The following is an 8,859-nucleotide window of genomic DNA, read 5'->3' on the forward strand; positions in this document are numbered from 1 at the left end:
TGCTCAGGGGGTGGGGGGAATGGGGGACGTTCAAGAAAATGCCCATTTGGTGAATTCTGAACTGGCACCCCAGCTCCAGTTCTATGTTTTGTCGTACACTGCAAATGCAAATGAGCAGCGGCTCTGGCAGGTTTTCATCAGTTCCATTTAGGTGGCAAATCTTAGTCTTCCAAAATAGCTCTGGGGTCAAGGCACAAGCAACAATGAAAGCACAGATGTGAGTGTTCCAGGAATAGACAAATAGAGGGAGATGGGAGCATACGTGACAAAAGGAAAGCACAAAACATAACAAGCGGTACTTCAGCCTGGGAGAAATATGAAGGCAGAGCGGCATGAACTTTAAATGGAAATTTGGTGTGTGCAGGGAGGAGACTGGAATACAAAATATGCCGCATTCCATTGGATATTTTTAATTTGTATCTCGCCCTTGGATACTAATGATCGTTTTACTACTATTTTTTATTTAGTTGCTAACATAAATAGTAATAATAATGACATATCAATGCATCAGAAGTTGGCAGGTGTAACAGAGCATTGTTCTTGGCTCAATAAACCTGTGCTATGCTTACTGGGCTTATTCCTTTTGCTCAGTGCCTGGCACTTTATGAGACTGGTTGCATAAGTGGATTCAAGCAAACTTCCCTTGTCCCTAGCACTCTCTCTCTCTCTCTCTCTCTCTCTCTCTCTGTGTGTGTGTGTATATGTGTGTATGGGCTTTTGTAGTCCCAATTGATCTCCTGACCTGTTTTAATTACAGTACTTGTGTTATTTTAATGGGACTGTTTGATTACATCTTTTAATTATGGGTTTTTATAGTTTAACGTTATTGTAATTGGTTTTTATACTTGGAAACTACTTAAAAGCTTATTTTGGTATTAAGTGGCATGTGCATTTATCATTACTATTAACAGAAATAAAACAAATTGTCACGGACATCTCCCCAAAAAATTATATATATATTTTTTAATAATATTTATTAAGCATTTTAAAATTACAGAAAAAACAAAAAGACAAAGAAGAAAAAAGCAAGGAAAAAACAAACAGCAATCAAACAATATAAATCAATAAAAATCCAAATCAATAAGCAAAACCAAAACACATAACACATCAAAATCAAAAAACAGGTTTAACATTGGTTAAGAAAGTAAAATACCTAGGGGTTAATATGACCGCTAAGAACTTAAACCTATTTTAAAGACCATTATGAGAAATGTTGGTCAGAAGTGAAAAAGGATCTAGAGAAGCTTTCCTTGTTAGGTCGAATTGCTGCTATAAAGATGAATGTATTGCCAAGAATGTTATTTCTGTTTCAATCACTGCAAATCTTGGACAAAATGGACTGTTTCAAGAAGTGGCAGAGAGATATTTCTAGATTTGTCTGGCAGGGTAAGAAGCCCAGAATAAAATTTAAAAGATTAACTGATGCAAAGGACAGAGGTGGATTTGCCCCGCCAGACCTCAAACTTTATTATGAATCAGCAGCATTCTGCTGGTTGAAAGAATGGCTGCTTCTTGAGAACACAGACATTTTGGATTTAGAAGGTTTCAATAACGTCTTTGGGTGGCATGCATATTTGTGGTATGACAAGGTTAAAGCACATAAAGCATTTAAAAACCACATTGTTAGGAAAGCATTGTTAAATGTCTGGATAAGATATAAGGACTTATTTGAAAACAAAACCCCAAGGTGGTTGTCACCGATGGAAGCAAAGGCTCAGAAAAAGCTCAATATGGAGGCCAAGTGGCCGAAATATTGGGAAATTTTGGAACAAGAAGGAGACAAATTGAAATTGCAGAGTTTTGAGAAATTAAAAGACAAAGTGCGAGACTGGCTTCATTATTATCAGATAATGGAGGCATACAATTTGGATAAGAAAATTGGCTTCCAGGTGGAAAAATCAAAACTAGAAACAGAACTATTAGAACCCAAAACTAAGATTTTGTCAAAGATGTATAACTTGCTGTTGAAATTGAATACTCAGGATGAAACAGTGAAATCTGCTATGATTAAATGGGCACAAGATGTTGGACATAATATTATGTTTGCTGACTGGGAACAGTTGTGGACCACAGGTATGAAATTTACGGCATGTAATGCCCTAAGAGAGAATATTATGAAAATGATATACAGGTGGTACATGACCCCAGTCAAGCTTGCAAAAATCTATCATTTGCCCGATAATAAATGTTGGAAATGTAAAGAAACTGAAGGTACATTCTTTCATCTTTGGTGGACGTGCCCAAGGATTAAGGCTTTCTGGGAGATGATCTATAATGAATTGAAAAAGGTATTGTCAGGGAACTGACATCAGAGGCACGGGAGAAGGAGAGGGTCTCTGATTCTGCAGGAGAAGGTCCCAGCGCTAGGGGGAGACTCAGCTGGGAAAGAGGGGAAGAGAATAAGTGTAACACCAGGGATCCAGGAGAGCAACGGGACAGGGAGGTGCAGGGGCTCCAGGACTCTTCGTTGGAAGTTAGTGAGGAGAGCCCAAGCACCCCGCTGCCCACGCCCACCCTGCACAGGAGACTCCCGCGCAGTGAGAGGCGGAGACGCTTAGGCGGCAAACAACTCTTATGTTGGCAGTGCTTTAAGAAACGCCCACAGACAGATTCTACAAGTGACTAAGGGCAGCCACGCTGAGATGGGCTGTGCAGTCCAGAGGGTTTAACCAGGCAATCCGATGCTCAAACGGGGTAGGATTACGCATGAGTAACTCCCAACCACTACAGGTATTTAAATATACCTTCTTGAAGAAACCAGAGGCCTTTCTCCTGGGCATAGTCGGCCAATTGGTGCCAAAGAAGGATAGAACTTTCTTTATGTATGCCACAACAGCAGCAAGAATACTTATCGCAAAGTATTGGAAGACACAAGCAAATGAAAGATAAGTGATTGAAAGACTGAATTGTTTTTAACTATTTTTATTTTGTATTTTTCTTTTTTTTCTATTTTGTAATATTTTGAAAATCTTAATAAATATCTTTAAAACAACAAAAAATCCAAAAACAAAAATAAACCACAAAAATTTAAAAACAGATCCAATATTCCCAAATCCTTAACTGCCATTACCTTATTTCATCGACCTCCTCACACCTCCCTTTTTTGTATTCTAGTTATTAATTATCACAGCAAATCCTTCCCATTTTTCATAATATTCTGTCATTAAATTACCTTAATCCATTTTAACCTTATCTTACTATAAAAAACCCTAAAACTTAAAACTTAAATCTTATTTATACCAATTTCTCATAACCATAACATATTCTTGCATAGTTCTTTTTAACATTTCTGCTAAAGCCAAATAATTTTGTTCCAACATTTTTCTAATACTCATTCATTTTACAAAACAATCCTAAATAATTTTTTTAAAAAAACTTTCTTCCAATCTTCATCCAACGTCTCTTCCTCCTGGTCCCGGGTTTTGTCAGTCCTTTCTATCCCATCCATCTAGTTCATTAACCTGGTAATCTTATGTCCGAGGCCCTTAAGTCTCTTCCATGTCCCTTCCGCAGATCTTCTTCATATTTATACCTGTACTTTACTTTGTCTCCTGGTCCTTTCACTCGTGAAAACTCCAATTTGACAGTATTTTTGTCCCTTCTCGACAGATCAGCCCCTTTTCCATAGTCCACACTGAACTCCATGTGGTATTTAAAAGCATGTTTCAAGGTCCCTCCAGAGTTGAGGACCCCCACAACCCCAAACTCCTCATGGCCCATTGCCAGACTTGAAAAGTCAAAACATCCCTGCATAGGGGGGTCTATCCAGCCCCCCATCTCCAAGCCAAACAAAACTCTATCTCTCCAAATCTGGCTTTTTCCAAGTTCATTTGTCAGATCCAACAACTCATGTTCCTGCTGAGCCACAGCTCCCTCCATCTCTGCCACCCGAGGTCCAGCAACAACCTCCTCTCTCATCTGATCTGTCAGAGCACACTCCTGAGTTGATTCCTGGGTGGGGTCTATATAGATACCCACTACCTGTCCAAAATTTCTAATCGCAACAGTCATCAAGTCCGTCTTCTCATGTAACTGTTCCAATAAAGCACTTGTCTTGCAGAAAGCACGCACCAGAGCCTCTGAATACATTGTTATGCAAGGTCAGAAGTCTGTTCCCACGATCTTAATCTGTTTGCAGCTGCGAAGCTCCCCAGTTCAAATTTAATAACAGTTTCACAAGCTCCCTCTAGGGGAAGAACTTCTATTTGTATCAATCTCTTTTCTTTTCCTTTTTCCTTTTTCTTTTTAACAGCAGATCTAACAACAAAGTTTCCTTTTTCAGATATTTTGTCAATATTTGTTCCTTTAAAATGCGAAAGAGAACAATAGAATCACTATGTTTCTCTTCTTTTAACTGTCTGTCAAAAACATTTGTCTATAGTCAATGAACTTCCCAAAAAAGTCTGTCCTGACACCCCGCTCCCAGGTTCAAGACAGTGGAAAATTACTTGTCTTTACACTCTCTTCTGCAGGTTTAAACAGTCCGGATAAAATCCCCCCTCTTCTCCTGCTTCTGAAGGGGGTTCAGTAGTTTTAGATGATGAAAGTTGAACCTTTAGAAATCATTTTCTAAACTCTAGTTTGCCATGTCTTTGCTTTAATCTATCTACAAGAAACGGAAGGCTGACTTCCTGTTTAGACCTTCCCGCTTCAGTGCCAAATTAAGAGGAATTTCTTAATCCAATCTTCCGTTCTACTCACAGATCGTTGTTTAAAGTCCAATTGTCCAAATTTAATCTGTTCTTACAACTTGGACAAAAAAATTGGTTTCCAGGTGGAAAAATCAAAGTTAGAAACAGAATTGCTAGAACCCAATGTTAAGACACTTTCAATAATGTATAATCTGCTGTTGAAATGGAATACTGAGGAAGAAACGGTAAAATCGGCAATGATAAAATGGGCTCAAGACATAGGTCATAACATTATGTTTGCTGACTGGGAGAAGTTGTGGACCACCAGAATTAAATTTACGGCATGCAATGCCTTAAGAGAGAATATTATGAAAATGATGTACAGGTGGTACATGACTCCAGTCAAGCTTGCAAAAATATCATTTGCCCGATAACAAATGTTGGAAATGTAAAGAGATCGAGGGTACATTCTTTCACCTTTGGTGGACGTGCCCAAGGATCAAGGCCTTCTGGGAAAAGATATATAATGAACTGAAAAAGGTATTTAAATATACCTTCCCGAAGAAACCAGAGGCCTTCCTCCTGGGCATAGTCGACCAATCGGTGTTAAAGAAGGATAGAACTTTCTTTATGTATGCTACAGCAGCAGCAAGAATTCTCATCGCAAAACATTGAAAGACACAAGATCTACCCACCCTGGAAGACTGGCAGATGCAACTAATAGACTATATGGAGATGGCGGAAATGACTGGCAGAATCCGAGACCAGGGAGAAGACTCAGTGGAAGAAGATTGGGGGAAATTTAAAACCTATTTGCAGAAATATTGTAAAATTTCTGAATGCTGATGACATTGAAATGAAATGCTGGGGTTCTAGCAATAAGGTAAAATTTAAGATTAAACCAACAACAGATGAATTAATGGGCTATGAATTTGCTGAACCAACTTTTAAAAGGGATACAAGAACGGGGGACGCAAGGAAGTCAGGGAAATATGTGAATTTAAGATATAAAACTAAGAAAGAGGGAATTTTTGTGTTTTTTTATATGTGCTTTTTCTTTTCATTATTAGTTTTTAATGTATGTATTTTTGTATTTTTGTGCTTAATGTTTGTATTGTTGTATTTTGTAGTATTTGGTGTTTCTATGTTTTTCTTGTCTTTGTCCTTGTATTTTTCCTTGCATACCTTGCATTTGTTAAAACTTAATAAAAAAACTTTTATAAAAAAAACCAAAAAACAAATTTAATCTGCTCACGGGTAGTTGTTTTTGTAGCCAAATTGTCCCAGGAAAAAGGTAGCGCCCTCCGGCAACGGTTGTGCGGCTTCGCTCCACGGAAGAAGCAGTTGACTCTCAGCACCACGCCACTAGCCCCTCTTCGCTCCGGAGCCTGTAATTGGGTTCCTTTACGAATTGGGGGGGGGGGCGCGAAAGGTGCCTGCCGAGTCCCATGGTCACAGGCTTCATCCGCCTGTGGTTTTTTAAAGGGTCCCCGCTTCACCGTAGCGAAACAGACCCGTTTTCCATGGAGCCAGTCCCTCTGGATCAGAGGGAATCCGATGGCGCCACCCCGGAAGTCTTCCCCCCCAAAATTATATTATTGTTGGCATCCGTCTGTCTTGGGAGACAAAGGATGAGTGAGCCTTCAGGGGTAATGTCAGATGGTGGAGAGTTACAATGAGGCATCTGATCAAGACTTGTATTTTAAAATGAGCTTAAAAAATCATGCCAGACATAAAGCAGCTGGCCGAGTACTCTGGCAGTTGTTTATCTTCTTGATCAAGGGCCCCCCTGATCTATAGCAGTACCTCAGGGTTGTAAAAGGAAATTACAGGCTGGGAGCAAAAGGTCATACTGACCATACATATTACAGAATACAATCAAGCTGCAAAAACACTAATTAAGAGTTGGTAAATAGTGAGATTTATTGTTTAACAGAAAATAATACTAGGTGCCTCCTATTAGACTTGAGCCATATTTTCATAAGTTTAAAGGGCAAGGGCTAATAGAAACAGCAGCTGGCTTGAAAGGGGGGTAAATTTAAGGGGTTGCTTTTGGAAACTGTTTTTACTAAGTTCCTTTCCTTCTAAAAAGCTATATATGTTATGTATGAAATATATTGGCTTAAATGTAATTATGCAAAGGATTTAGAAAGTAAGAAATGTTAGATTCTTATGTTAGATTCTTATTTCATTGATGGTGTGTGAGAAGGTGAACCCAAGATCTCTGTTTAAGATAAAAATTTAAAACAATGAGCCATCTGTTTTAGCCATCGGTTTTGGAGTGAATAGGGCAATAGGGCAATAGGGCAATAGGGCAATAGGGCAAAGATGATCTGATAATTAAGGTGCCTTGTCGAGGCAAATGTAAGATATATGGCTACTTGTCTGCCATTTATGGATAGAAGGAAATATAGCTCTTTGTCTCCCATAAAAGATAATAGGAAATGGGTGTATCTTTTATGATTGGTTCTAGCAAACAGCCAATAGGAATTTCAACCAGGCTGATTGGACAGAGGCAGCTAAAGGAGGAGCAAGGGGGCTGGGCTGAGGAAATATAAGTGCTGGCCCATCAGGGCTGGAGTGGGCAGAGCTTTGGTATCCATATACCACTGTGTCTCTCATTTATTTGTCTGACAAATTATTATTTTAATTTCTCTATTGCTGCGTTGAATATTTCATTCCAGCTAAGTGTTAACCACAAGCAGGGTGCTACAACAGCAGCTGCTGTGGCTGTAGATACCAATATGGGTGAGAAATGTTTTGTTGCAGCCGGGGCAGATAAAGGCATCCTAAGCATAGAACTATCCTGGTACCAACTTTGCAGGAGGGAAAAAAAGCCACCACCACCAAAGTCCACTCTGAAGATGAGTTGGCCTAGGGAACGGGAGTCTAAGGAACCTATGGAAAAGCTTGGGGTTGGCTGAATCTATACTTACTGTCCAAATTTACAAGGGGCAATCGCTGGTTGGCTTCAAGCTAATAATGTTTGCTGCCAAAAGTCTGGAAGCAATAACATTATTGCACCCTTAGATCAATAATGGAGAACAAGTAGTCCCCCCCAATGTCATTGGACCATCAGTCTCCAGTGTCATAGTCTTGTGCTGCCAGCCATGGTGGAGCTCAGTGGAGGGAGAAGCCAGCCAACCAGCTGAGTCTTGGGGAGGGGTTGGGTACTTGCCACGTTCAGTCCAGTCCTAAGGTCTGGAGCATCTTAGTTCACGTAGTCAGACAACCCAGGAGTCAAGAAAGCCAAGGGTCCAATGTCATGGGAAGCAAGAAGCAGCAAGGTCTGGCCAGGAATGTTTCCAGCAACTGACTGAGGCTGGAAACCCAGCTTAAGAAAGCTGGAGCCAGCTGGTTCTCATCCGGAGCAAGAAGGCTGATCATCAGCAGGTGTCACTTTGCCTTCTGCTCCTTCAGGCTGCTGCTCAGCAGGTGAAGCTGCCTCCTGGCCCATGACACCCAGCCTGCATGGCCAAAGCCAGAACCCTTCCACGCGTCCTTTCTATTGTGCATCCATTGTGATGATGCTCATGATGCTACTGGTGTGGTCACATGAAATTCCACTTTGCAAAAGTTTTGGAGTGATCACACTGCTTCGTTTCCAATCAGTGCATATCCTGCTGAAATCCCAATGTTCTGATTTCTTTTTGTCCTTTTTTCGTGTTGTACCGTAGCTCCTCCGGCAGCAATATGTGGCAGTGTGGGGAAATCCACCTCAAATGCACTCTAATTGTGCTATGACTTTATTGCAGGATACATCCACCATAAAACATCCATCTGAGATGATGGAGTCCAACCACATCCCTGCCTTGTTTGCCAATTTGGACCACGTAGCAAAAAGTCAGTTAGCAACCCTCTTCTGAAATCTGGGACTAATAAGAAGTCAAGTTTTCTAGGACATGATAAATACCATGTTCTTACCATCTGAAGGTGCATCATCCAATAATGACTGGGTGTTTGCAAACGCACACATGGAAACCTGGCCACAGTCACGTGTGCCCTTTTATCCTCCTTATTACAAGTTCAGCAATACGTGTAACTACTTAATTATTGCATGGTGACCTAATTAAAATTAATTTGCAACTCCCAACCTGGATCAAAATGTGTGAAATGTCAATGAAATAGACCAGGTGGGTTTTGAGGTCATTAGCTCAACTCATATTTACTTTCCTGGGTTAATGTGAAGTGTTGGCAGGTATGCCAGAACATCCCAGGTTGTCAAAGC

The sequence above is a fragment of the Podarcis vaucheri genome, assembly GCF_965113315.1.
Source record: "Podarcis vaucheri genome assembly, chromosome: 2".
Classification (NCBI taxonomy): Eukaryota; Metazoa; Chordata; class Lepidosauria; order Squamata; family Lacertidae; genus Podarcis; species Podarcis vaucheri.